Below are 19,203 nucleotides of genomic sequence, written 5' to 3' on the forward strand. Positions count from 1 at the left end.
GAAGACAACGAGTGAACAGAGGAAGAAAAGAAGAAGGTTGAACTCAATGCCAAGGCAATCAACCTGATGCATTGTGCAATCAGTTTTGAAGAGTTCAGAAAAGTGTCAAGGTGCAAAATGGCTAAAGAAATCTGGGACAAGCTCAGACTCACTCATGAAGGCACTAAGCAAGTGAGAAAAACCAGAATTGACATGCTGATGAAGGAGTATAAAATGTTCAGTATGAAGGAGGATGAGAGCATCGATCAAATGTTCGAAAGGTTCTCAATAATCATCAACAATCTGGACGCCATGGGAAGAAACTACTCTGAAGAAACCTTAGTAAGGAAGATCCTGAGAAGTCTTACTAAGAAATGGGAAGTAAAAAGTACAGCCATCTCTGAAAGGAATGATTTGATCAAAATCACCTATGATGAGCTAAGAGGCAAGCTGCTGGCTTATGAAACTACTCACATGTCTCAAGACAAAGATGACAAAAAGAAAAGTATAGCATTAAAATCAAGAATGACAGCCAAAGAAGAAGAATCTGATGACAGTTTCTCAGATAAAGAAATGGTACTCTTTGCAAGAAAAATAAGAAGACTACTGAGATACAAAAACAAAGGCAAAGGAAGCTCTTCATCCAAAGACTCCAAGAAAGATCAAGTCAAATTCACACGCCACCACTGCAAGGAACCCGGTCACTTCAAGTCAAATTGCAACTTAAGAAAGGCAAAAAATTCAAGAAAGACAAAAAGAAGGTGATGATGGCAACATGGGAGGACTTGGAGAACGACACCAGCTCAGAGAGTTCAGATCAAGAGGCTCAACTATGTCTAATGGCAGATCATGATGTTGACGATGAGGTAGATCTCTCTGACTTATCCATTGATGAACTGCAGTACATTATCAAAGACATTTCTGTGAACTCTAAGAAACTCTTAGATAAATATGCAAAATGTAAGAAAGAAAACTAGGCATTGAGGACAGAAAATGATCTTCTTTTAAAAAGGGTTAAAGCTACTGAAACTGTTAATGAAAATTTTTTAAAAGAAGAAAATTGTGCTTTGCGAGCTGAATTAGAGAAATTCAAACTCAAGCATGAAGTTACTGCTTCCACTGATTTGATTTCTGAAAACAAAAAGCTGAATGAACAAATAAAAAATTTGAATGAAGACTTAGCAAAGTTTGTTCAAGGTTCTCAAAATCTAAACAAACTGCTTGCTAGTTAAAGGTTTGGGTCTGAAAAATCTGGACTTGGATTCAAAGAGGAAAATAAGGCTGTTTTCAAACAAAATTTTAAAAAATCTGAAGCCTCCTCTTCCAAGCTTTTCAAACCAAAAGGATTCAGCAAACCTAAAAAATCAGTGAGCAAGAATCAATGCTACAAGTGCAATAGAAATGGTCATGATCCTCCTCAATGTTTCATCTTTCTTAAGTCTTTTGGTAATGATAGTAAATTATATAAAGTTGTTCATGATTTAAATGCTCTTGGGCAACCAAGAAGATTTCACATCAAAGGATCCAAGTGGATTTGGATACCTAAGGTTAGTTGAAACTTGGTGCGGAATTTGTAACCCACTAACTTACCGGCAAGTGCACTGGGTCGTACCAAGTAATACCTTACGTGAGTAAGGGTCGATCCCACGAGGATTGATGGATTAAGCAGCAATAGCGTTTGATAGGATTAGTTAGACAGACAGAAAATAGTGTTGGGAGTTCAAAGACATTAAACAATAGCAAAAATATTAAAGAAGGGCAAGTAATTAAGTTGGGAATAATATATGGAGAAGACAGTTAAGGTTTTAGAGTTATCTATTTTTCCGGATTAACTTTTCTTACTAACTAATTTAATTATGCAGGATTTAATTTATGGCAAACTGTATGTGACTAGACCCTAATTCCTTAGACCTTCCTAGTCTCCTCTAAAATTCATTAACTGCCAATTCCTTGGTCAATTAATTCCAATTAGAGGGTGATAATCAATTTCTAGTTTATATGCCACAAAAACTCTAATTACCCAAAAATGAAAGGATTATATGTCACGTATCCCGTTAAATCCAGATAATTAAAATTTAGGAGAAATTGTTTTCAAGCTGTTGTTCAAGTAAATAGCTTTTCCAAATTTTACAAGAACTCAAATAGAAAGAGGGTCATACTTCCGTTCCACCCAAATTCATAAGATAAAGAGCGAAAATAATTCTTAAATTATAAATCCATACATGAATTAAAATAGAAAAAGTAATAAAATTAATCCATAGAAATAGACAGAGCTCCTAACCTTAACAGTGGAGGTTTAGTTGCTCATAATTGAGAGGGAAAATAAGGATTCAGGTAAAATGTACAACGTTTCAATCTGATGGCATCAGATCCCTTTTTATAACTAATCCTAATAATTTAAAAATTAAATTTCTAAAATTAAAATAAAAAATAATATCTTTTCCTAAAATAAGATTTGAATTTAAATTCGAATTAATTAACAAGTCTTCAGCTGATGGGTGGGGACCACTTGATTTGTCCCTTCTGCAGCTTCTAATCTGTGATTTCTGGGCTAAGAACTGGGTCAAAACAGCCCAGAAATTGCCCCCAGCGTTTTCTGCACGTGGCGCATGTGACGCGTCCGCGTCGTCCACGCGTTCGCGTCATTTGTGCAGATTCCAGTCCACGCTTTCACGTCAGGCACGCGATCGCGTCATTGCGATCTCCTCCATTCCGCGCGGTCGCGTGAGCCATGCGTCCGCGTCGGTATTCGCTGGTCATCTCCTTGGTTTCTTCTCTTTTTCTGCAGAAACTTCATCAAATCCATCCGAATGCTACCTAAAATAAATAAAACTGCACAAAACTCAAAATAGCATCCATAGTGGCTAAAATATAATTAATTCTTAATTAAACTCAACAAATTAGATGCAAATTCACTAGGAAAAGATAGGAAAGATGCTCACGCATCACAACACCAAACTTAAACTGTTGCTTGTCCTCAAGCAACCAAAACTAATATAAGTTTAGGATGTGAATTTGCATGAGAATGAGAGTTCGATTAATCCCATGTCTCTTCTTATAGTGGGGTTTACAACTACAATACTGAACAGTTTTGGCATCTCACTTTATCCTTTAAAGTTCAGAATGATTGGCATCCATAAGAACTTAGAATCCAGATAGTGTTATTGATTCTCCTAGTTCAGTATGTTGAATCTTGAAAACAGCTACTTTATGAGTCTTGGCCATGACCCTAAGCATTTTATTTTCCAGTATTACCACCGGATACATAAATGTCACAGACACATAACTGGGTGAACCTTTTCAGATTGTGACTCAGCTTTGCTGGAGTCCCCAGTTAGAGGTGCCTAGAGTTCTTAAGCACACTCTTTTTGTTTTGGATCACGACTTTAACCGCTCAGTCTCAAGCTTTTCACTTGACACTTCATGCCACAAGCACATGGTTAGGGACAGCTTGATTTAGCCGCTTAGGCCAGGATTTTATTCATTTGGGCCCTCCTATCCATTAATGCTCAAAGTCTTGGATCCTTTTTACCCTTGCCTTTTAGTTAAAAGGGTTATTGGCTTTTTCTGCTTGCTTTTTTTTATTATTATTATTGTTATTCTTTTTCCGCAAGCTTTGTGTTTTTCACTGCTTTTTCTTGCTTCAAGAATCAATTTTATGATTTTTCAGATTATCAATAACATTTCTCTTTTTCATCATTCTTTCAAGAGCCAACAATTTTATCATTCATAAACTTCACTATCAAAAATATGCACTATTCATGTCATGCATTCAGAATCACATAAAATACCACCACATTTAAGTAAATAAGACTATTCTTCAATATAAACCCACTTTCTCATGCAATATATCACTCCTGTATTTTTTTATTTGAATTTAAGCTCAGTGAGTAATACATGAGACATCTTTTCAGAATTAAAGCAATAGGGAGAACTAAATTAGTCCTAGGATTCTAACTAATAAAGGATCATGCAACAAACAAAGAAAAATGGCAGAAAACTGGAACATAACATAGACAAAGAGGGGAGGAATAAAAAATGAAAGGAACTCAACCACCTTAGTTATCTTAGCAGTCATTTATTCTTCAGGTTGTGCTCCTCAGTGAAGATGATTCGCCTCCCTTTTTGGTGCTATAGGAATAAACAGAAAACTTCTAAGCGAAGCGTCAACACCAAACTTAAAGGTTTGCTTGTTCTCAAGCAAAGAAGAACTGAAAATAGAAGGAGATAAATTATTATGAAGAAAGAAAAAGAAGAGGATAAAGGAATAAGCGAGAATAGGGATTGGGAGAGAGAGAGAAAAAGAAAACTGGGCGGCGTAAACGACGCGTTCGCGTCGTGCACGCGATCGCGTACGTCGCACATTCTTCGTAATGACGCGTTAGCGTCAGGCACGCGTCCGCGTGCCCTGGATTTTGTGCGAGTCACACGAAGCCAGCCGCGCGCCCGTGTGGCTTTCTGTTTGCATGGCTTGGGAGCCAAATTTTCATACGACGCGTTCGCGTCATGCACGCGCTCACGTGGATGGCCATATGTGCAACTGACGCGAACGCGTCAATCACGCGTCCGCGTGACCAAATTTGTGCTTTTAGCACACTTCTTACCCCAAGCCGGCACAACTCTCTGCCCAAACGCTCTTTTACGTCGAATTTGCAGGTCACGCGTTCGTGTCGGTGACGCGCCCGCGTGAATGGCGAGAATCACAAATGACGCGAACGCGTGAGGAACGCGATCGCGTGGGATCGTTTGTGTGAAAGGCTCCATTCTGGCGCCACTCCCGCGCAACTCTCTGTAACTTTTTATTTTTCTCGCACCCCTAAATGACGCGTTCGCGTCAGCGACTCTTGCACGTCGGGTGCTTTTTTTTTTTTTGAAATATAGCTTGAGGTGTTCGGTTCCTGGAAGAATATAGCTGCATGATCAGAAAATTAGTAAGAACTCAATAAAAATAAAATAACTAAGAAAACTACTACTACGAAAAATAACTAAGGATACGAAATTATCGGGTTGCCTCCCGACAAGCACTTCTTTATCGTCACTAGCTTGACGGTCAGCTCCTCTAAGGAGGAGGATCATAGGGGCTCAGCTCTTCACCCCTTACTTTGAACTTCTTTTCTGTGTCTCCATAACGTAGCTCAATATGCTCTAGAGAGAGGATTCTGATTACTGTATAAAACCATGCTGGATTGCTGGTCAACACCACCTTCATTCTTGGGGAGAAACCTTCAGTGGGGATCTTTTTGTTTCTCCATCCTCTGGGTATTTTTTTCTTTTTGGGGACCTCCTCCTTGATGGATGATGCAGTTCCAACACCAAACTTAGGTTTGATGTCAGGCGGAATTCTATCGGTTGTCACCACAGGAGGTTTAAGTTGCAAATTCTGCTGTGCATCATCAGGGGGTTCTTGAAGGTTTGGATCAATAAGCTCAGCCTGCATGCACCTCTCTTCTTCACCTGTTGAATGTACATCTTTGAAGACATGAAAGACCAATTGCTCATTATGCACTCTAAGCACTAATTCACCCACTTCTACATCAATCAGAGCTCTTCCAGTGGCTAGGAATGGTCTTCCTAGAATTATAGAGGCATTCTCATCCTCCCCTGTATCAAGAATCACAAAATCTGCTGGGAGGAAGAACTTACCCACTTTGACCAAGATATTCTCCACTAATCCGTATGCAGGCTTCATAGATTTGTCCGCCATTTGTAATGCTATCTTTGTGGGTTGTGCCTCTTGGATCTGCAGCTTCTTCATCACATACAAGGGCATTAAATTGATGCTTGCTCCCAGATCACATAACGCCTTCTCAAAGGTTGTGCTCCCAATGGTGCATGGAATTTGAAAGCCCCCTGGATCTGGCATCTTCTTTGGTAAGTTATTCTGAATGATGGCACTACATTCTTTAGTCAGGACCACTGTCTCATTTCCCTTTAAAGGCTTCTTCTTTAACAACAACTCCTTCATGAACTTGGCATAGAGAGGCATTTGTTCCAAAACCTCAGCAAAAGGAATATTTATTTCCAGCTTTCTGAAGACTTCCAAGAACTTTGAAAACTATTTGTCCTTGGTCTCCTTTTAAAGTCTCTGAGGATATGGCATTTTAGGCTTGTACTCAGGAGCCTTTGGCAAAGTAGGATAAGTGTCAAGAGAGTCTGGGAATGGGTTGTCCGCACGCTTTGGAGGGGCGTGTTCTACTTCTTCCTTCTTCTCCTCTGGAGCTTCTTTTTCAACTAGCTCTTCATTGGCCTTAGTCTCAGAGCCAACTACTTTACCATTTCTCAATTGAATACCCTTGCAATCTTCTTCTGGGTTCACCACTGTATCACCTTGAAATGTACTTGCAGACCTCTCAAGTATTTGCTTGCTCAGTTGGCCCACTAGCACCTCTAAGTTTCTTATAGAGGCTCTGGTTTCCTATATAACTTGTGCTTCCGTATTTGTCACTTGTTCACTTATTACGGTGATAGCCTTGCATTACTCTCTTGGATTTGGAATTGTGTTACCAGGAAAGCTATTAGTGGTCCTCTGATCAATTTCATTAACCTTTGTGGCTAATTGACCCATTTGAATCTCCAGGTTCGTGATGGATGCTCTGGTTTCCTGTCTAAAACCTGTCAATATTGCTTCCAAATCATTGTTCTGTTGGAAACTGCCCTGAGAACTATTGTTGAAGTTCTGAGATCTCTCAGGTTGGTCCCTCCACCCAAAGTTTAGGTGATTTCTCCATCCCTGGTTGTATGTCTTAGAATATGGATCATTGTTGGGATTTCTAGGGCCACTCCCCATATAGTTGACCTGTTCAGAAGAGGGTTGAGCATAATCATAATTATCATTTTGCACAAAGTTACCTGCCATGTCATAAGAGACTTCCTGTGATGGATTCTGGGTGTTGATAGCTGAGACTTGCATGCCACCCATCTGTTGAGTAAGTAGATTTATCTGCTGAGACATAAGCTTGTTATGAGCAAGAAGAGCATTAACAACTTCCACTTCCAACACGCCTCTCTTCTGAGAGGTCTCAGAGTTCACATGATTCCTGTTAGATGAGTATAAATATTGGTTGCTTGCAACTAATTCAATAAGCTCAATAGTCTCCTCTGGTGTCTTCTTCTTGTGCAGTGAACCGCTTGCAGAAGTGTCTAGGCTCATCTTGGACATCTCACCCAAACCTTCATAAAAGATATCTAGTTGGGTCCATTTGGAGAACATATCCGGAGGGCATTGCCTAGTCAGTAGCTTGTATCTCTCCCAAGCTTCATAAAGTGTTTCACCATCTTTCTGTCTGAAGGTCTGAACCTCTAACCTAAGCTTAGTCAACTTCTTTGGTGGGAAAAATTTAGTGAGAAACTCTGTAAAAATCTTGTCCCAAGTATTCAGACTCTCCTTGGGTTGTGAATCTAGCCATAGCTTTGCTTTATCCCTCAGAGCAAACGAAAAAAGCATGAGTCTGTACACCTCTGGGTTCACTCCATTTGTCTTCACAGTATCACATATCTGCAGAAAATCAGATATAAATTGATTTGGGTCTTCGTGAGGAAGACCATGATACTGGCAATTTTGTTGCACCAGGGTGACCAATTGTGGCTTCAACTCAAAGTTGTTTGCAGTTATAGGAGGCACCACAATACTTTTTCCATAAAGATCCGCAGTAGGGGCAGAATAAGATCCAAGCACTCTCCTCTGTTGATCATCCCCATTCGGATTTACCACATTGGCATTAGCATTATTATTTGCCATAGTGGATTCTGCAGCCTTGCAAAGTCTTGCTTGTTGTAAATATCGCCTGAAAGTTCTTTCAGGTTCAGGATCAAAGTCTAAAAGATATTCTTTGTCTCTATTCCTGCGCATACACAAGCAGAAAACAAAAAAATAGGACTCTTTACGTCAGAGTGCAGAAAAGTCCCTGTGAAGTAACCTGAATAAAGAGATAAAAATATTGAATAAAACAAACAAACACTAAAATTCAAAATTTACTAGAAAAATTATTACTAAAAAATTTTGAAATTATTAAGTAAATTAAATTAAAATAAAACTAACTAAGGGACACCAAACTTAATTTCAGAAATTAAAAAAAATTATTAGTATTAATTATTTATTTAATTTTTTTTTAAATAATAAAAAGAAAGAACGAAAAACGAAACAGGGGGAGGGGGGATATAAACGAAAAGGAAAAGAAATTAAATACGTAAAGGAAAAAAAGAAAAAAATTAACGTAAAAGAAAAGAAAAAATTAACGAAAAAAAATGCAAAATAAAAATTAATAATAAAATAAAAAATATAATAATAAAAAAAAATTATCTAATCTAAGCAATCAAATAACTAATAGATGTTAATCACAGTCAATCCCTGGCAACGGCGCCAAAAACTTGGTACGGAATTTGTAACCTACTAACTTACCGGCAAGTGCACCGGGTCGTATCAAGTAATACCTTACGTGAGTAAGGGTCGATCCCACGAGGATTGATGGATTAAGCAGCAATAGCGTTTGATAGGATTAGTTAGACATACAGAAAATAGTGTTGGGAGTTCAAAGACATTAAACAATAGCAAAAATATTAAAGAAGGGCAAGTAATTAAGTTGGGAATAATATATGGAGAAGACAGTTAAGGTTTTAGAGTTATCTATTTTTCCGGATTAACTTTTCTTACTAACTAATTTAATTATGCAGGATTTAATTTATGGCAAACTGTATGTGACTAGACCCTAATTCCTTAGACCTTCCTAGTCTCCTCTAAAATTCATTAACTGCCAATTCCTTGGTCAATTAATTCCAATTAGAGGGTGATAATCAATTTCTAGTTTATATGCCACAAAAACTCTAATTACCCAAAAATGAAAGGATTATATGTCACGTATCCCGTTAAATCCAAATAATTAAAATTTAGGAGAAATTGTTTTCAAGCTGTTGTTCAAGTAAATAGTTTTTCCAAGTTTTACAAGAACTCAAATAGAAAGAGGGTCATACTTCTGTTCCACCCAAATTCATAAGATAAAGAGCGAAAATAATTCTTAAATTATAAATGCATACATGAATTAAAATAGAAAAAGTAATAAAATTAATCCATAGAAATAGACAGAGCTCCTAACCTTAACAGTGGAGGTTTAGTTGCTCATAATTGAGAGGGAAAATAAGGATTCAGGTAAAATGTACAATGTTTCAATCTGATGGCATCAGATCCCTTTTTATAACTAATCCTAATAATTTAAAAATCAAATTTCTAAAATTAAAATAAAAAATAATATCTTTTTCTAAAATAAGATTTGAATTTAAATTCGAATTAATTAACAAGTCTTCAGCTGATGGGTGGGGACCACTTGATTTGTCCCTTCTGCAGCTTCTAATCTGTGATTTATGGGCTAAGAACTGGGTCAAAACAGCCCAGAAATCGCCCCCAGCATTTTCTGCACGTGGCGCATGTGACGTGTCCGCGTTGTCCACGCGTTCGCGTCATTTGTGCAGATTCCAGTCCACGCGTTCGCGTCAGGCACGCCATCGCGTCATTGCGATCTCCTCCATTTCGCGCGGTCGCGTGAGCCATGCGTCCGCGTCGGTATTCTCTGGTCATCTCCTTGGTTTCTTCTCTTTCTCTGCAGAAAATTCATCAAATCCATCTGAATACTACCTAAAATAAATAAAATTGCACAAAACTCAAAATAGCATCCATAGTGGCTAAAATATAATTAATTCTTAATTAAACTCAACAAATTAGATGCAAATTCACTAGGAAAAGATAGGAAAGATTCTCACGCATCAAAGAACATGCAGGTTTGCCTTACATCCAAGAAGAAAATGGACATGTGGCATCTTAATAGTGGATGTTCAAGGCATATGACCGGAAGGGATACTTTCTTCATTAAACTCAACAAGTATGATGGAGGATTTGTCACTTTCGGAGATAATGGTAAAGGTAAAATAATTGCCATTGGTAAGGTTGGCAAAGATTTTTCTACTTGCATTGATAGTGTCTTTTTAGTTGATGGGTTAAAGCATAATATATTGAGCATAAGTCAATTGTGTGACCTTGGATATGCTGTAACTTTTAGAAAATCTGATTGTAGAGTCATTAATGAGAAAACAGGGGCTATTTTGTTTGTTGCCAAAAGAAGTGACAATGTTTATGGTCTCACACTAGATGATCTTAAAGTTCAAAATGTAACTTGTTTCTCTTCAATGGAATCTGAAAAATGGATGTGGCATAAGAGATTAGGACATGCTAGCATGTTCCAAATCTCTAAGCTTGTAAAGAAAGTCTTAGTTAGAGGTCTTCCTAATATAAAGTTTGATAAGGACATTATTTGTGATGCTTGTCAAATGGGTAAACAAATATAAACCTCTTTCAAATCCAAGGAAGATGTCTTAACTAAGAAACCATTGGAGTTGTTGCATCTTGATCTGTTTGGACCAACTAGGACTCAAAATCTTGGAGGAAAAAGCTATGACATGGTAATTGTGGATGACTATACTAGGTTTGGTTGGGTGTTCTTTCTAGCTCATAAACATGAAGCCTTTTCTATTTTTGAAAAATTCAGCAAGAAGATTCAAAATAAAAAAGGTCTAAAAATTGTTTCAATTAGAAGCGACCATGGCAAAGAATTTGAAAATCAATATTTTGAATCTTTTTGTGATTAACTAGGCATATCACATAACTTCTCTTGTCCTAGAACACCTCAACAAAATGGTGTTGTAGAAAGAAGAAATAGGAGTTTACAAGAAATGGCTAGAGCTATGTTATGTGAATATGAAATTCTCAAGTTCTTATGGGCTGAAGCTGTGAATACAGCTTGCTATGTTTTAAATAGAACCATCATTAGGAAGTTTTTAAAGAAAACCCCATATGAACTTTGGAAAGGGCATCCCCCAAATTTTAGTTACTTTCATGTGTTTGGGTGCAAGTGTTTCATACTGAATATCAAAGAAAATTTAGGAAAATTTGATCATAAAACACATGAAGGCATTTTTCTTGGTTATTCCACTCATAGCAAGGCATATAGAGTTTATAACAAGAACTCCAGAACTGTTGAGGAAACCATGCATGTCACATTCTGTGAGTCTAACTCTGTTCCTAGTGTTTGCATTGATGATAGTCCAGGTTTTGAAGCTGATTTGTCCAAGAATGCTGAACCAGTTCCTCAAAATTCAAGTTCTCATGAAGTTGCACCTGTTAGTAGCGAAAACTCAAATTCTGCAGGAGACGATTTGGAATTATCTCCTGTCGCTGCAGAAAACACTGATGCAGAGGTCATTGTTGATCAAGAGGAACCTGAATCCTCAACTCAAACAAGAAGGCCCAGGGAATGGAAGTTTCTGAAAAACTATCCTGAGAAGTTCATAATTGGTGATCCCTCCAAAGGAATATCAACTAGATCATTTTTGAGAAGAGCTAAATCCAACAACTTAGCTCTTATATCAAAGATTGAACCTCAAAACATCCAAGAAGAACTTGCTGATCCATCTTGGGTGTTAGCTATGGAGGAAGAATTACAACAGTTTGAGAAAAATCAGGTCTGGACATTAGTGCCTCACTCAAATGGGAAGAAAGTCACTGGCACTAAATGGATTTTCAGAAACAAGTTGGGTGAAGATGGAACCATTGTTCGAAACAAAGCCAGATTGGTTGCTCAAGGCTATGATCAAGAAGAAGGGATTGACTTCGATGAATCCTTTGCGCCTGTAGCTAGAATGGAAACCATCAGATTGCTCCTTGCTTATGCAGCTCATTGTGGCTTCAAGCTATTCCAAATGGACGAAAAGTGTGCTTTTCTCAATGGCATAATAGATAGAGAGGTTTATGTGACTCAACCACCTGGGTTTGAAAACAAATCTTTTCCTAACCATATTTTCAAACTAGCTAAATCCTTTTATGGTTTGAGACAAGCTCCTAGAGTTTAGTATGAGAGGCTTAGCTCATTTTTATTGAAAAACAACTTTCAAAGAGGAGCCACTGACACCACTTTATTTATTAGGAATTATCATGATCATTTTATTCTTGTGCAAGTTTATGTTGATGATATTATTTTTGGTTCGGCTAATGAGGATTTGTGTGCAGATTTTGTAAAGCTTATGACCAATAAATTTGATATGAGCATGATGGGAGAGCTCAGCTTCTTTCTAGGTTTGCAAATAAAACAAACTGCTGAAGGCATATTCATCCATAAAAAAAAATATGCAAAGGAACTTGTCAAGAAATTTGGGCTGGACTGTGCTAAGCCAATGGGAATCCCATGCATGCTAATATCAAGCTTGATAAGGATGAACATGCTAGAGATGTTGATGAGACACGCTATAGAGGGATGATTGGATCTTTGATGTACCTAACCTCCTCAAGGCCTGATATCATCCAAAGTGTTGGAGTATGCTCAAGGTTTCAATCAAAGCCTAAGGAGTCACATCTCTCAGCTGTCAAGAGAATCATCCGATATGTGCTTGGTACCACTAATTATGGCTTATGGTTTCCTAAGACTGATTCATTTCAATTAGTGGGTTTCTGTGATGCAGATTTTGCTGGGGACAGAGTTGATAGAAGAGGCACAAGTGGCATGTGCTGCTTTCTTGGAAAATCACTCATTGTTTGGTCAAGCAAGAAGCAAGCTACAATGGCACTTTCAACAGCTGAAACTGAGTATATTGCAGCCTCCTCTTGTTGTTCTCAACTATTATGGATGAAAATTCAACTAGCTGACTATAAGCTGAATGTTTCTAATATTCCATTGTTTTGTGACAACATGAGTGCCATAAATATTTCCAAAAACCCTGTTTTGTACTCAAGAACAAAGCACATTGAAGTTCGATTTTATTCTATACAAGAACATATGCAAAATGAAAATTTGGACATTCAGTTTGTGAATTCTGAAAGTTAGCTTGCTGACATTTTCACCAAACCATTGTTAAAAGAGAGGTTCTGCATGTTACGGACTGAACTGGGCATTCTTGCTTCATATTTTTTTCTTAATGACTCTGATAATGATATCTTTTGTGTTTTGTCTCATAAATCGCAGTGAGATTTTTTGGCAGATGATAAGTAAACTTCATTAAGGGCCCGTTTGGATAGGTTCATAAGTGACTTTTTTTAACTTTTAACTTATGAAAAGGTGTAGTATTAATGTCTGGTACAATTTTCAAAACAAAATTGCAACTTTCTAAAAAGCTTTTTTGGTGCTTAAGGAGAAGTTAAAAAAAACGACTTCTCTCATAATAAAAAGCTTTTTATCACTTTTCTCTTAAAATAAGTACTTTTAGAACTAAAAAACCAAACACAAAATAACTTATTTATAAGCTACTTTTAATATGAGCATTTATTGTTTAAACTATTTCTTCAAAAGTAACTTAATTAAGTTGTTTACCCAAACTGTGCCTAAGTCATTATGAAGCTACTGGATTCAAACCTAACCATAATGAATGATGGACCTCATGTGCTGGAGCAATTCATGACATATGGGCTTTCTTTACTGAATTCATTGAGCCCATTTCATTGTTGCTTTCTCACATTTTTTGGCAATAAGCTTTACACTCTTTTTGGGCCTCATTTAAATTTCTTTTTAAATCCATTTTTTGTTTCCCTTTTTGTCTTTTGTTTTGAATGTACGAAGGTTACAGCGGTAACTTTCAATGCTTTTTTCAAAGTTCGCATTTTTATCATCTTTCCAAGACTCAACCTTTGCACTCCTCCACACTTATATTGACTCCCCATTACACTCTCCACTCTTTCATCTTCTCCTTCAACCAATGCTCTATAAATATGGCACGGAAGAAAAGAGCTATCCGCAGAGGCTCTCATAGTGGCACCCATCGTTCTGATCACACACACTCCTCTCCATCACATTCTCCTGCTCACTCTTCCCCTCCATCACCTCCAAATCACTCTCCAAACATGGCTCGCACTAAGACAACTGCTCGCCGACCTGGTGTCGCTCCTCGTCCTACTCCTCCTCCTCTAAATACCTCTCAACCAAGTTCATCCAGACCTAGTTCTTCCAGGGGCAAGAGACCTCTTCACGAAGACAAAGAGACTCCACCCACTTAGAATCGCCATACCCGCAGTACAGTCATTTATTTCCCTCTACGTTCTGTTTCCGAACCTAAGCTGTCAAACCCCATTGGTTATAAGTCTTTCTATGCTGATTTTCCCCATTAGTCTTTTGATCATCGTCGTTTTCAATCTCTCATGAACTACCTATTTTTCTGCAAAGACATCTATAAGCGCACTCTCTGTCCCCCAAAGCTTGTCAATCTAGACAAACTCCGTAGGAAAGGTCTGAACTTTACACCTCTGTTTGCATGTCAATGATGGATTTCCATTCTATCCATTAAGGAGAAAATTTATCTTGATCTGGTGAAGCAGTTCTATAGCAATCTATCCTATAAAGAAGGGAGAATCGCTTCTTTTGTTAAGGGTAACGTGATCATCCTCGACAAATACCACATAAGCAAAGCCCTAGATTATCAGGACAGGGAGGTTGATGTGTATACATCGGGTAAGTGGGACGATACCATGAATGTGTCTTACTTTAAAGCTCTGTGTACTGTGTGTGTCAATATCCCTCTTTTAGAAGGTACTACTCCTACTCACAAGTCTCTTGGCCCTATCCGTGCCCAGTTGCAAAGGATTGTTAACCACATCATTTTGCCTCAGCGTGGCTCTCTTCAACGTGTATCATTCTGTGACACATTGGTTCTGTTTGCTCTTCTTTCTAAAACTCCTATTTCTTTTGCTTACTTGCTTGTAAGACATATGCAAGCTTGTGTCAGTACCAAAAATGCTTTACCATATGCCACGCTTCTTACAAAATTTTTTTAATATTATAATGTTGATTTTGGGGCTGATATTTCTAAAGACTGTAACTCATACATAAAAGGGGGTGGTGCAGTAAAGAAAACAGCACCCAGACGTCGCCAAACTGATGACAGCACTGATGTTCCCTCGGTTGATGAGGATCCTCTGATCCCCCTTCAACCTCCACAACTATCAAGGTCATGACACGCATTCTGAAGAATGTGCTTGAGGAGTTCATCAATCTGACAGACCTTCTTCTCACACATGGTGCCGAGCGCAAAAGAAACTAAGTTATGGAGGAAAATGCTCTCAAGAAGACCAAAGGGAGAATTCGGATTCTGAGAGACTTTGTGGAGGATGTTGAAGTTGGTCTCACAACTACTAACAATGAGGGGGAGGACGATGGAACCTCTGATGAATCCAACTCTGATGCCTAGCTCTTTTATCGCATCTATGATTATGACTCAGTTTCTTTTTGAACTTGTTTATTTTTTGGATGATTGTAAAGACCTTAACTACTCTGCTACTTATACTCTATGCACCAGCCACTAACAATTTTTGTGCAGGTTTTTTCTTTCCTCCCTTGATGACAAAAGGGGGAGAAAAGAAAAGGAATGTTATGTTAGCCTTGGTTTAGGGGTTAATAGTGATAGTTAAGAACAATGATGCTTGATGCAACCTTGATGCAACCTTAATTTATCCTGTGCTGTGTATCATGCTTAGTGTTAATTGCTCTATGTTTAAAGTCACTATTACTGCATTATATTGCCTGGAAATATTGGTCTTGGCTGTTTCAAAGCTTTGCCCAGGTAAAGGTATAAGCCATGATCAAGGGGGAGTAACGCTAGCATTGAGGGGGAGCAACTCACAATCCAAACGTCATCAAAGGGAAGTGTTCTTAACTCATTCAAATTAGTCTTTAATTTTCCTATTTTGTCATGTTTGTCATCAAGGGGGAGATTGTTAAGTCTAAGTTGATTTTGGGTATATAAATGATGACAAGCATTCAATTGGGTTGAAAGCCCAATATTGTTTAATGTGTGTGTTTTATTGTGGCAGGCCCATAACACTTCTCACTGCCAAACAATGAAGCTGGTCTATCCACTTGGTTATTCAAAAAACTACACAGCCCAAGACTAGCATATGCTTCAGCCATGTAAAAGAGCCAATGCTCCTCATAGCACCGTTCAGAAAAATAAATGGTTATGTATTTGCTAAAAGTAAATGAGGACAGTTGGACAAAAACAAGGACAGGTGTGGCTCTGTAAAAGCAAAGAAGGACAGCTGCTACACCCCACTAACCCAAGGATATCAGCAGAGCACCACTTTGGATTGTGGTTGAGCAAAACACAAACGGGCAAAGAGCAGTAGCAGCAGAGGCTATGGAGAAGAATGAAAAAGGAGAGCATGCCAAGGAAGATAGCCAAGCCAAGGACCACAGAGGTAGTGGAGCATGATAAAGAAGGACTATAGCCAGCTGTGACAGCTCCAACGAGCAGCTGCTGGTACAAGAAAATGGAAGAGGCAGAAATACAAGGCAAGCTGAAGATATATAAGAAGCCTCATTTCATCAATTAAAGAAACAAGAAAAAGAGAGCACACATTCAGAGCACCATCTCAAACATTGAGCTAGAATCTTTCTCTTATACTCGAGCTTAATTTCTGATCTTTGTGTTATGGCTGTCTTGTGTTATTTCCTGTTTTAAAAAGACAAATATTGAGAGGTTGAAAAGCCAAGAGAGAAAAGGCATGAGTGATGCAGAATAGCCACTGATTTCTAATGTATTGAGTTGTTGAACTAGGATTAGTTCCCCTTTGCCAAGTTGGGTGAGCACTTGGTGAGGCTGAATCACTTTAGATTGTCCTTTCTAGTTGGGTCAGCACTATGGGAAGCTAAGCTTTGGTATTGAAAGTTTAGGGGTAGATACTAGTTGAATTAGGGAGAAAATCTATAATATTGGTGTATGTAATCTGTGAATGATTAGTGAAAATTCTACTATGGTTTGTGGTGGAGACTGGACGTAGGATTCATTGCACAAAGAATCCGAACCAGGATACATGTTGGTTTTCATCTCCTCTTCCCTACTCTTTACTGGTTCTGCATATGAGATAAAATGAAATAATCTCCTGCAACTCGAGCTACTGCTAAAACAGAGTTTGAAACTTTAAGTTTTAAGCTAACTTGATTCAACCCCCTCCCCTTTTTCTCAAGTTCAACTAGAACCATCAATTAAAAAAATTAAAAAAAGATAAATTTTATATATTGTCTATCTATTAATTATAATTTTTTATTTATGTCCTACATCAAAATTATATATAAAAAATGACTATAAAATTTTAAATAATTAAAATATATATATATATATATATATATTAAATTATTAATATGCATATCCTATAGGTATTTAATCTATACTTTTAATATTATATATAATCTAGCTAGCTCACAAGTTAATGAGCCTTATTCAAACTCAAGCTCGACTCATTTAATTTATTAGCTCAATTTCAAGTTCAAACTCGACTCACCAGCTCACTCGACTCACCAGCTCATGAGTTCAGCTTATTGAGCTATTAATGAGTCGAGCTCAAACTGGCTTATAAGTTGACTTGACTCAGTTCCAACCCTAACTCCTACCCACTTTGTTATTATCTCCTACCCACTTTGTTATTATCTCAATACTCTCTCCAATTAACAATTTCTCAGCATCCTTTTTCTTATTCTATCTTTAAAGACTTTTGATCAGGTTGAAACCGTTGTAATTTCATATAAGCACACTGGGTTTAAAATCTGGCAAAGTCAAACCAATTATGGGGCTTAGTTGCTAGTAGGCCGAATTGGTCTATTTATTCTCTCAACAGGATTTAGATGAGGTCTAATCCCAAAGCTAAGGGTTATTATTATTTTTTTTTTTTTAGATACGTTGTACAAACTCACCCATAAAAGAGAAAGTCTACTAATTTATAATCTATTTCTTTTGGTATTATCATCAAGAATAGATCACAAATTATTAGTTCTTATCAACACAACATTCACATCTCAAAAGTATAACAACTAAATTACACAATTGTTACAATCACAAAGCATAAAAACACCATTCATAGACTATAAAGATCCGTGTCTCCTCTTCAACCATCCAATGCCAAAAAAAATCTTACAAGAATAGCATCTTTCTAATTTAGATGAGGTTGTTACAACACCCTTAGTCCTTAGACGATGTTATGTTTCAGCATATTGTTGGAGTTGGAAGAAAGGTAACATATATTTCACTAGAGAAGGGGATGCAGAATTGTTTAATGTTGATATGCAAACACATGTTTTGTTATTGTTCCGATTTTCTTGGATGCATTAACTTCCCACTCATGAAATCCTGCCATGTTTCACGAACAATCAGAAATCTTCGAAAAGAAATTAACATTGTGTGTGGGGAATTTATTTGATCTAACACCCTAATTCCTACACCCCGCACCTAAAATAAATAAAAGAAGATGGAATTGCATCCAATGGATTATGAAACAACTTTATATTGTCTCTTACATTAATACTTTATTTGATTTTCTAAGCCTGATAAATTAAAATAGGGTAATAACTAGGGGTGTTTGCGGTGCGGTTTGGTTCGGTTTTAAAGGAAAAAGTCATCCGATCCAAACGCTTAATCTATGTGCGGTGCGGTTTGGATTTGATGAATTTTTTTTTTGAAATCCGATCCGATCCAATCCGATTACAAGCGGTTTGGATCGGTTTGGATTTACGGTTTTTTAAATAAAAAAATTAAATACATATAACAAGTCTCAATATCAAATTTTAAATAATCAACAATGACATAACAAGTCTTAACAATATCTTAAAAAGCCAACGATAATATAACAATAGAAATAAAATTATAGGTTAGTTAAAATAAATAAATAACATTTTGAACATAAAATATTTATTAAATAATAATAATAATACATGAATAATAGAAAAATGTATAACAAATTGAACATGTTATAAGTATAATTGTAAATATAATAATAAAATAATAATATTATAGCACATTGTGCAGTTTGGATTGGATTGGATCAGTTATGAAAAGTAGATCCGAAATCCGATCCAATCCAGCGGTTTGCAAAAAATAAAATCCAATCAAATTCGAATTAATGCGCTTTTAATCGGTTTTCGGTTTAGATCGGATTGGATGAGCGGTTTAATTTGGATCGGTTTGGATTTGAACACTCCTAATAATAACCAACAAAATATATTTTTTAATTTTTTTTATTTCATTTTAAAATGCTTATGTGTGATTTTATATTTTTTTAAGAACTTATGAATTTACAATAAAATTCTTTGAAAAACCTATCAATCTTATTATGTAAAATAAAAATATTATGTGAATATAAAAGTCAATTACAGAATATATATTATCCAATATGTATTTTATATTTTAGGATAAAGTACTATTTTTTGTCTCTAA

At 36.9% G+C, this 19,203-nt stretch overlaps 1 non-coding gene and 1 pseudogene across 1 annotated transcript; both read left to right on the plus strand.

The window, feature by feature from the left end:
• The first annotated feature begins 7,184 nt into the window (after positions 1 to 7,184).
• LOC148572593 (small nucleolar RNA R71) lies at positions 7,185 to 7,291 on the plus strand. The gene has a single exon (XR_015908474.1). It is a non-coding gene; the product is annotated as a small nucleolar RNA R71 (small nucleolar RNA).
• A 4,912-nt stretch (positions 7,292 to 12,203) lies between these two features.
• LOC148572594 (secreted RxLR effector protein 161 pseudogene) lies at positions 12,204 to 12,839 on the plus strand (annotated as a pseudogene).
• The last annotated feature ends 6,364 nt before the right edge of the window (positions 12,840 to 19,203 follow it).

Source organism: Arachis ipaensis, chromosome B3, assembly GCF_059453495.1.
Source record: "Arachis ipaensis isolate K30076 ecotype BB chromosome B3, ASM5945349v1, whole genome shotgun sequence".
In the NCBI taxonomy this organism is placed as follows: Eukaryota; Viridiplantae; Streptophyta; class Magnoliopsida; order Fabales; family Fabaceae; genus Arachis; species Arachis ipaensis.